The sequence below is a fragment of the Mchenga conophoros genome, linkage group LG14, assembly GCF_057382185.1.
Source record: "Mchenga conophoros isolate Kocher_MC1m ecotype Shallow Benthic linkage group LG14, M_conophoros_male_GT1.1, whole genome shotgun sequence".
NCBI lineage: Eukaryota > Metazoa > Chordata > Actinopteri > Cichliformes > Cichlidae > Mchenga > Mchenga conophoros.
Window position 1 is genome coordinate 1643562 of NC_140539.1, and position 11565 is coordinate 1655126.

At 45.9% G+C, this 11565-nt stretch overlaps 1 protein-coding gene across 4 annotated transcripts in view; it reads right to left on the reverse strand.

Moving 5' to 3' along the window:
- Positions 1 to 11565, reverse strand: part of snx19b (sorting nexin 19b) — a 50238-nt gene that overhangs the window by 24871 nt on the left and 13802 nt on the right. The gene's annotated exons all lie outside the window — the stretch shown is intronic.

An 11565-nucleotide genomic window follows, 5' to 3' on the forward strand; every position in this document is an offset into this window, starting at 1 on the left:
CTGGCAACAGACTGTCGAGGCCAAGCCGTGAGTTTTATTACAACCGTGGCCGTCCTGCAAACGTGCAATAAAAGCACGAACAACAAGATCCCCGCTTTAACACTCGTACCTACAAAAGGACACCACTCAGTCCAGCACACATGCCAGCTCACAGTCTCCGGCTCGAGGGCTGGACAATTGCTGTGGCAGCAAGTCAGCCAGCTGCAGTGTAGGAGGCAGAGCGGGTCATCTATTAATCAGAAGGTTGGTGGTTTGATGCCTGGCTGCTCCAGTCGGATGCATCCACTGGTGTGACTGTGTTTGTAAGAAGGAGGCGCAGAGCTCTGAGTGATCAGAGTAAGAATGGACGGGGTTTTTAGCTTACTCAGACCATTAGGAGCAGAGAGTTGGGAAACATGTTTTTCAGTTTCCTGTTTTGTGCTGGAAATTGGTGGCAGCACAGGAATGACTCCAAAGGTTCCCGTGACCCTAAAATTAAAGGCACTAACATCACATGAGGTTTGACTCATAGTCTTAATGTTTTATTTTGCTTTTATGTCAGGCACTGAAAGTGAATGTGAACAGAGACTGCACAAAGGCGTGAAAGCTGCTCCTACATACAGACCGTCTGATCTCACAGCGAGGCGACGCGTCGGTCATCGTTTGAGCCGCCATCCCTCTAAACTCTGAGCATTAAAGACAAACTTGTCAGGATTTACACAGGACAGACTCGTGATTACCACAGACAGGATGTGGAGTCAGTAATGCCAAATAGACACAATTTAAATGTCTGTGGTCGCAGTGAGCGCATCAGCACTCGCAGAGACAAAGCTGTTATCTTAATTAGCTCCACATGTCTTAGCTGCAGGCTAAAGTACAGTTCTCATGAACTTCTTTTCAGAGCTAAACACATGGAAACATGAGATACTAAACAAGACAAACACAAACTACTTTGCTGCTCATACCACCACGGAGTTGCACAACACTATCGACGTGCCAGGGGTCCGGGCTGCTTTGCAACGACATCAAATGTGATACATCTTGAACCAAAAGTGTTCTTTCAATTTTATATGAAATATGATTAACATAAACTCATTCCTAATTCATGCTTTCACTTTCCACTAACAGTCTGATAACCTGGTTATTTCTACTCAGAACTACTCTGAACTGAGAGATGGGGACACTGAGGACGGGTCGCCAGTCTGTCTCTGACACTATGGTTGAACTTCAGAATCAGGGAGGATGGCACAGAGAAAGCCGACTATCACTGTCAGCCACTTTGACGATCTTCTGTCCCCAGTGTCACTGAACACAAGCTGAAGCAACTATTGCTGGGTAATAAACTCAAATTCTGCAACTTGTGTAGCTGGTGTTGGTGAAGAGTTTGAAACACACAACCAGATGACAGGACTTGACAACAGTGGCAGGTATGCGTGACACTACATTGCCCCACCCGTTCCGCAGGGTTTGAGTGTGTTGATGGGATTTTGGGCCATGCTTTTGGAAGATCAGACACTGATGTGTGATGAGAACGCTGGCGCGCAGTCTTCGCTCTAATTCGTCCCAAAAGCGTTCGATCGGGTTGAGGTCAGGACTCTGTGCAAGCCACTCAAGTTCTTCCACACCAAACTCTGTTTTTATATAATAACATTTGTGAGCAGCTCAAATTCTCTTCCTACCGTACGCATGCAGAGGATGCAGTTCTATACTCCCAGCGCCTTCGCTGGGTGAAGTATGCACAAACAGACTGATTTTGTCAGATTGCTCTTCATTAGTCCTGAATGCTGGCAAAACCAACGTTATGTTGTCTGAAGCTGCGAACAGCGAAACGCTGGAAGGTGGTACCATACAGGTTGCTGACTCATACAAACATCCTGGTATTTGATAGGGATCGACTTTACACATCATGCTGGATAACAAAGCTCAAATGTACATTTTCTGTATAGACTAAAATCACGTTTCTCTGTTGCTTCCTGTAAGCGACTTGTATTAAGCTCGTTTTTATCTCAGTTGGATTTCGGTGATGCCATCCATCGATCGATATTTACCTTGCTGCCCTAAGTTATATAACACGCTTCATGACTCATCACTGCACATGAAACTGTCCAAAATATCTTGGTATGCTGAAGCACTAAGAGTTCCTTTGACCGGAACCAAGTTGCTGAGCCCATCTCCTGAAAACCAACCCGCACCGTAACCCCCCTCCACCAAGCTTTACATTTGGCACAGTGCAGTCAGACAAGCACTGTTGTCCTGGCAAACACCAAACCCAGACTGGTCCATCACACCACTGGACAGAGAAGTGTGATTCGTTGCAAAGAACATGTCTCCACACTGCGTGCTTGACTCCACTGCTTTTTGTTTTGCGTTGCACTTGGTGACATAAGACTTGGATGCAGCTGCTCGCCCATGGAAACTCGATGAAGCTCTCTGGGCACTGCTCTTGAGCTAATCTGAAGGCCACGTGACGTTTGGAGGTCTGTAGCGATCGAGTCTGCAGAAAGACTGGAAAAGAATCCACTGACCCGACGCTGTGATTTTACATGGCAAACTGAATGTGTTGCTGCAGTTTCTAATCACTTCCACTTTATTATAACACCACTAACAGCTGGATCTGGAATAATGAGGACATTTCCTGACTTGTTGCACAGCTGGCATCCCAGTACGATGTCAGACTTTACCTTGGATGGCATTTTGTGTTTGGGGATGTTGGCTACAAATCAAAACTGGCCGTGCATGCTTCACATCTGTTCAGATACATGACCAAAATTACAGAACACGCAGCAAACCTGTTGATTTAGCAGTAGCCAGTATGACTTTGTAAACACCTTTATGCTACTATATCCATAAATGCTGTGCATAAATAAAGATGTAGTATCACTTTTAGTCTGCATTTCTATCTATATCCATGACAGTTGTGAGCGAGGGTTGGCTGCTAACACTAGATAATTAACAGGTCATCGTCGTGAGTAACCTCTAATTTTACCGCAGCTTCTCAGTTTGCAGAGAGCCGGTTTAGGCGAGCACCTGGCTCTGACCTCGGAGCTCTGACTCTATTTGTACTACAGAGGAGTTTAGAGTAAAAGAAACAATGAAAACTTGTAAAGTTTTAAAGGCTCTATCATTGCTGTTGGAGATGCATATCAGGGCAGTTAAGTAAAAGGACATTATGTTGAATGTCTGGGATTAATCGTGATGGTAGAGCTCAGTCACCACATGATTTGCACTGATTTTCCTGCTTCAATGGGCCTCTGGGGAGCTTCCTGAGGAACATTAAACCCATTTGGACAGGATTTACTTGATTATTTTTGAAAATGCATGAGTGTAACAGCAAGTTTAATGCTGCTCTGAATGCACTGTGTGATATAGACTTTCTTTATAGTAATTCCACTGCCAAACATCTTATTCAAATGTTGTCAGGATACATGAGTTAAACTTGTTTGTTTGTATATTGGAGAATGTCTTGTGATATTCTGTAAAACAAGGTTACAGACATGCTGAGAGCCGCCCAGGTGTATTTTGTGATTTTGTTTGATTTGTGTGAAGCAAAAGTGTGATCCTTATCCTGCTGTCACACAGACGTCGTCTCTGCTGTCTCAAACTGCTTGTTCTCCTTTGGACGTCTTTAACCACATCACAGCTGTGCTGCTCCAAACACAGCCGAACTGCACTGGAAGCTGATGGCTCCTCGTGTCACAGTGTACTGGGCTGTCATGACTTTCCACAGCTATACTATGCTGCACCTTTTAAAGTTTATTATCATGTAGGTATTTAACATGTAAAAAAACAAAGTGAATCATATTTCATTCAGCCTGAAAAGTGCACGTCTGTTTCCTTCATCCATTAAAGTATTACTGCTTTTCTCAGAGCACTAATACCTCCAACAGTCGAGTGAAAGACTTTGTACTATGTCAGCAGCGTGCTTGTAAAAACATTATAAGTTCAGTGTTAAAGGTGAAAACCCTGAGCTGGACTGCTTCAAGCAGAAGTAGAAGACAACCCAGAAACCTGATCGCACAGTTTTAGTCCTGCTCTCGCTCTTCTACCACAGCTTCTGCCCTCATCAGTCTCTGCTGCAGTGAAACCCTTTGGTCTTTGGTCATGCTCTTCTCTGCGTGACTGCTTTTCTGACACATCACGACCCTCCTTTTTTACTTAAATGATCTCATCTTTGGGGAAAGGGTTTACATGATGATCCATTTCTGCTCTTGAGGATGTTAACCTGTTCCTATACACCATGCCATTCATGGTTACTGACAGCTTTTAGCTTAGGTTACCAAACGAAGACGCTGAGTTTATTGAAAGGTGACATTTAGTTTCAGAAAACTGTTATAGTTAGAGACAAAAACAAATCCTAGCTTTAGACTGACGACCTCGTGACGTCCAGAGGTTACGCTGCACTAATAACTGTGGCCTCGCTCATTTCGTGCACACCTCTGGCCCAGCTCGCAGCCAGCTGTTTCACAGTAACTCTGTTTATAAGAAAACCAAGGAGCAGCTTTCAGTGTCGTCTTTTATTTCACTAAATGGATTCAGAATTTCTGTACGATGAACAAAATGTGAAATATGACGTGAAGAACATTAGGCCATGGCTATAAGGCAAAACAATCAACAGAATCTGTCCGTGTTCGTGGAGTAGCGCACACAGCCGCAGTGCACGCAGCCGTCACACACTAGTGCACGGCGTTCCCTGATGTGATGCGTCTACACACGTCCACTCGAGGCTCGTCACATCAACACCTTCATTCAGGCCACGGTGCTGACTTGCAGCCTTCGGCCCTGCAGTCTGGCTCAGCTTTTCTCTGAGCGCCTGAGTGTGAGCGCACACATGCCAGGCTGCTTTTATTGGGACTGTTGTGGCGCCTCGGTCCCCACGTCTGGTCAAAACAAAGGCATGTAATATCACAGCCTGAGCCAGACTGTCATCACACACGGCCCACAGAGGCTCACACTTTCACAGTTCCATGTGTGTCACAGCCTGCGTGACACGAAGGACAAAGCTGCAGGAGACCAGTTAAAGGGCGCAAGCGTGCACACGCACGTCAGGGTCCGTGTCCACGTTACAGAGATGACACTTTTCCCTTTGGCTCAGCGCTTTCGACCAGTGACGGCTAACAAACGCCAAGTAATTCTATATGAGCGACTGTGGTCTGGTAGAAGCTTACAGCATTACTGCCACCATGAAAACCACCAGAGCTGTTTTCCAGCTCTGCTGTCAGACACATGTTTTCAGGGAACATTAAGAGGAAAGTGCCCAAGCAGCGTCTCTGCCACGAGGATTAATGTGGCTTCAGTTAAACAAAACATACTGCACAACCACATTCAAATCACCGTGACACACGTCAGGAGGAATTTGCAATTATGTGCATGTAATCAGCCTCTTCCATCATCCTTCAAACTTCATGCAGATACAGACGTAGGCACAGGTTTGTTCAGGAATGCAGAGAAAGCTGAGCATGAAGCTTTCAGCTGTCAGTTTAGTGGTTGATCTACATTCCCACTCCCACCTACAGCTGTGGGTACCCACTGAAAGAAGCAGACTGCCGGATAAGCGCGTCTGCGCTCAGCCAGAAACACAGCATCTCTGTTCGGTCATTATTGAGGAGCCTTGAGATGAAAGAGCGGCTTCACACTTCGAATGGCTGCAGACTTTATTTCATCCAGTTATTAAAAACAGCTGTTATATTTCCATGTATGTGAATTTGTTTAAATGTGATCGGGTGTAAAAACAAGTTAAACTGTTCATGCGAAATTTTTGTTAAGCACCTTGAAGCAAGATGCTTTGAAAACCCTGAGGGACAGGCCGAGCAGCGCTGCACGGCAGGATTCGCTTTAGTAACCATTTAAGGTAAAGACAGAAAAGTACAACCAGGTCCTGTTGGAACTAAAATAAGCCAGAATCTGACAGACGCGTCATTTCTCAAGTATGTCTCTGGACGCAGAAGATCAACTGTGACTTTGGAGCCACATCTCAGGCCACAGGCTCAGGTGAGCGGTGAAAACATGACACCAGGGAAGTGAAGAGGCCGACGGGTCAGGACGTGACTTCATCCTGCTCCTGTCCTTATCTAAGACATGTTGATTCTGCAAACATCCTGACAGCATTTGAACATGCACCTCTCGTCCTCCATCTAACTTGATCAAGAATGTGAACAACAAAGAGACTTTTATTTCCTGCCAAACATGTTTCTAAAGCTAGATGAGGACAAACAGACGAGGAGGCCGGCGAGCTCTGACCGAGGGCACACTGGGGCTGACGTAGATATCTGATCTGTAATGTCCCAGCGAGACGACCGCATAGTTCAGCAGGAATAGGAGCGTAACATAACACGATATTTGTCGAGAGGGAATAATGTCATGTTGGTGACATGATACAGGGAAAACTTCCAACTTAAACAGTTTGAGATAAAAACAACAGCTGATCCCACAAAGCCTGATTTGTCTTGTGAGTAACGGCCTGTTCATGGATGACAGACAGCCTGTACGGTCATGTAACGAGCCTCTCTGACATCCCTCACCTACACCAGTATTCTGACATGCGTGGCCACCCCTCTGCCCACCTGCACCTTTTAGCCTGAGCGTGAACTCCCGCTGACACAAGACCTCATCTGTTCACGCCACACCCGCCCCGGGACAGCAGCACAACAGCAAGAACGGCGGACGACTCTGTCGTCTTCTGTGGAAACAACCAGCGGCGTCGAAGAGGCCAATCAGTGGTTTAAACCCGCAGCACTGTCAAAAACAAGCATCTGGTCTTCATGCAGTAATAAGGCATGACGTCGTCTGTTATGATAAAATATGGACTCTGACACAAAGCCAGGCGCGGCGGCCAAAGTCCGAAAGAGTAAATTCTATCAATAACAACGTAGAGTCACAAGTGGAAGAGTGAAAATATCCTCGTCTTCAACACCTGACTCACGACTATTCTCTTACACTCATAATAACCTGGTCTAAATGTGCGCCAATGCACATTTTCACATGTAATAAGTTTAGATTAGAGTGTCTGCACAGTCTTTTTTTGCTCAGTGGCGACACTGCAGCAGATTAATGATGATGCGGGTAAACATAACTGCATTTGGATTGCTCAACACGAGCCAGCAGCATGGCGCTCGAACTATAACGGCGGTGTTGTGGTTTAAGTGGAGCGACACACACGTCTGCTTTTCCAGCTGCAGCAAAAATTAAAAATGTTGCATTTTAAAATGATTTGTTTTATGTGCCTCTGGAAGCCAAACGTGCAAAGATGCATCCATGATGCTCAACAAGTGACAAAGAAGGTGTTATGTAAATCATTCATTAATCAAAATCAGTCGTGCATTTTTAACCTTTGAAACATCTGCAAGACAAGAACGTCACATCTGATGCTTTCTGCTCGTCTTCCTACTTAAGCTGCTATATCAAACACAGATTCATCCACACGAGCACCTTTCCTCACACACTGCTCAGTATATCAAAACTTGGGACTGGCACTAAGCAAACACGAGCGTATGGACGCCCTTGAGTGTGGGCACACACCAGGCTCTCTTTCTGTGCCACAGAGGTCCTTCAACATTTGAGGGTGTTGCTCGCGAATGCTCTGAAGCAATCGGCCTGCTCAGAGCAGCCACACAGAGAATTACATCAAACAGACAGAAAAGCCATGATTTTCTTAGCGTCAGAGTTCTGACAGCAAAGTTACGCTTCTGTCCAAATGCCACAGTGTGATCACGGGCTAAATGCTGCAGCAGTCAGCGAGGCCAAACAACTTGTTCACCACGAGTGAAACCCAAGCGGCGCGCTGGATGTCAGAGTGGGATCTCTGGGTATTAGTTAACAGCAGAAGAAGAACCAGAGCGAGCAAACGAAAAAGAGCGTTCGCTGCGACAGCCGCTGATGGGGCTTAAATCCTCCATGCTCCTTTCATCCTCACCTCCATCATCAAGCTGTCAGCGAGGTCTGGTGGTAATGTTCGAATTGTTTATGGAAGTATTAATGAGCTGTTTTAGTAAAAATAAAGAATCGTATTGTATGACAGGTGCAACAGGAGACCGAGGTGAGATGCCACATGCAGTTTGGTGAAGCCAAACGTGTAGTGAGCATATAAGGACGTCCTTCAGACCAATGACAAAGGTCCTGAGAATGGCTAGTGGGCGTGTGTCAAGGAACAAGTACGAGGCTGGAGTGTGCCGACTACAGTCACCTACACAAGAGCTAAAACGTAGTCCAACGGCTTTCTGAGAAAAGCTCAGGCCCTTGTTGCATTAGACCCAGTTTTCCTATCACACGTACAGGACTGCCATACTTCCTCCTACTGCAACCTCACATGATTGTACACATTTCTACGCTTCACACAGCTCTCAGTATGTCCTGTTCAGTTTTCTTCCACCTCAGGATGGTCAACTTTTATCTTCACAGCCACATTTAACCAAACAGAACATGGACTACAGACGCCTGCTGCAGACATCTGCACTCGCTGCTATATCACCAGCACATCTAGACACTAACAACAACCTGGCTGCAGCTGAATTTTCCATCCAGACTGCCGTCTAACAGAAAGAGACGATATTCATTTTAAACCGTCCCACTTTCCAGTCCATAAAAATCAGACATCTCCCAAACCAGAGGCTCGCTTGGACCCCATTTATAGCAGAGACGGCTTTTCCAGCCAGACATGTCACACACTCAGAGACCCACACTGGCCCACTGGATGCTGGCTTCATCACACACACACACACAGACACACACACACACACACACACAGACACACACACGTACGCACACAGACACAGACACACACACACACACGCGCACACACACACACACACACGCACACGCACACACACACGCACACACACACGCACACACACACGCACACACAGACGCACACACAGACGCACACACAGACGCACACACACACACACACACACACACACACACACACACACACACACACACACACCTGGCTGACCTGTGATGAGGTTCCTGCTGCCTCCCACTAAACAGCTATGAAAGTATATAAAAACCTCAGCCAGGTAGGCTCCAGGCATTTCTGCACCTGAGCAGACGTTCATGGCAGCTAGCAGCACTGCACGGTCTTATTGCAAATTCATATGAACAGAGTGCAGTAGATATGTAACAGTTGAATATTTCTGTCCCAGTCTCTGAACATCATTTTTAAACGTTGGTCAACAGTGAATAACTGAAAGATTGAGACAGAATCCCAAGCATGAGCTGGACAGGCGATGCAGTGCAACTATGTGTACAATGAAGTTAGAAGAACCAAAGGTCTCCTGTTCTCTCACATCTCTGCTCTTTGTTACTCTCTAACCTATTCACTCACCCGGGGAGCGCAGCAGAGTAACACACTGTCACAAAGCCTGCAACGACCAGAAGTGCAACACGACCACACGCTGTAAGCAAGTTTCAGACCCCTGCTCCTTCAGCCTGCATGCTAATGTGCACTTGAGCTGCACTCAAACAAGCCCCTGTGCATCACTGTGAGTGATCTTAAAGCCATATTAAGGACAGAACAGGTGTGTAGTTATAGTTATACATCCATTTAACCCTAATTATTTGAACTAGCACTGAAGACTGATGCAGAAAAATGTGTCCCGCTGTTAATAACAGAAAAACACTTTTTACAAGTTTTACTTTGAAAATCATTCTGGACTGTTTGAAACTGTTCCTGCTGCTGAAGAGATGAAAATAAGCTGTTTCAGTTTTTGGTTTCACTCTAATTTATTATTCAGATTATAGCTCGTTAATCCTGCACTAGTACCACACTGGCTAAATAGAATACTGACAGATCTCTAAGTTTTAAAATGCAACATTAACGTAGAGTTCAACACAAACCAACAGTGTGATGGTGGAGGAGGGCAGCAGAATATAAATATCATCCTCTGACAGACATGGATGCCTGTGTGAAGGTTTCAGCCCTGAGTGAAGCAGCAGAAGAATGAGCGACACGTCTGCCTCTCACTGACAATGAGCTGCTTCAAAGGCTACAAACGTCCCGAGGTGCTGAGGCCGGCTCCTGCTAACTATCACTGAATCCCCATGAGACGTTTTAAAGCACTTCTAACCATCATTCACATCATTTTCCCTTTTACAGAAAGCGTTTATATAATTTACACTGTGCGCAGCTCTTCCAGGAATCATTATTTAACCTTGTGTTATGGTTTATAAGCCACTGTTCATTTGTTTCAAGGGCTGAGTTTCATGTGTAGCGGTTCTACCGACAGCATCTCACCTGATCTGCACGGACAAACCTCTGTGATGAGAGGACAGAGCTGTCAGGGCGCTGCTGACAGGCTGCTGCCTAATATAGACGAGGCCAAACAAAAGCACAAGGCCTTACATACTTGAATGGCAGACCCTCTTAAAATAGAGGACTCGGTATCAATATGAAGCTAGATATTCTGGTGCTAACACCCCAGGGAACGTGAGGTCACAGGACTGATGGCACAAACGCTACAACCCAAGAACACTGCCTCCCGTTTACTGGCAGTGGGAGCTATACCCATCTGCGACAAATGTTTGGGGAGTTGGCGTCTGCATTCTCTGCAGAGGCCAGGCAGTGCAGGCGTGCATGTCCACACAGACTCACAGCATACATGAAAACACTGGGATTCAAAAACGTGGGGCACTTTTCTTGAATTCGATTTTTATTTACTCATTTTTCACATGGACCGCTGCAAAGGATCGTCCCGAACCCTCGTCTGACATTTCAACTCCTCTTCTCTAACGACTGCACAAACCCAGACTGCCTTTCCAGCTCATAAACAGCCCTCTCTGTGGAATTTCCACGAGGGAGCATGTGTCTTCATGCCCTGACCTGGCTCCGTGCGGAGACTTTACGGCACACAGATACGCAGACACTTTGTAGCTGAAAGCCTTGTAAAAAGCACCTCAGGTTGCAGCAGCAGCAGCCAGATTTACTTGGACAGTCACTCTGGGCTGTTTCAAAACGTTACTGCTGGTGAAGAGAGCGAGAAATGAGCTCAGTGATGCTTCGGCACCACTGATGTGTTTTAGCTGCACTAAGTAGCTCCCAGGTGCCAAAAGCACAACATGTACAGCATCTAAGTGAGGTTTAGTCTCTGGAATGTTACACGAATAAACATCATTGTAATTAAGAAGATGAAGACATCCTGGTGCGTTGCCCAGGTCTGGTTTGGAGTAAGCTGGTTCCCTGAGAGAGGGGCTTTGGGGCTTGATTACATGCAGGGTAAGATGGACGAGGGGGCCAGAGACAGATTGGTGCAGTGATGACAACCGTACTCAACGTGTAGCAGACTGTAGGGCGAAGTCGTTCCAGAGCTCGCGTATGGTCATCAGGAAACCAAGAGAAACTATAGCAGACCTGGAAGGATGTGGATCCACTAGAAAGTGCTAGAACATCTGAGCTGAGACATTTAACCCAGTACCAACGCAAAAAAGAAAGACGGATTTAAAATGTAAAATAAATACATGCATATTATTGTGACATGTTCACAGCACAGTAATGTACTTCAGATGTTCGTTCTCCCAACATTGACTGTTTTTACGCCCCTATTTTAATCACTAACACAATGGGTGGGTTATATTTGTATACATTTAACATAGAGC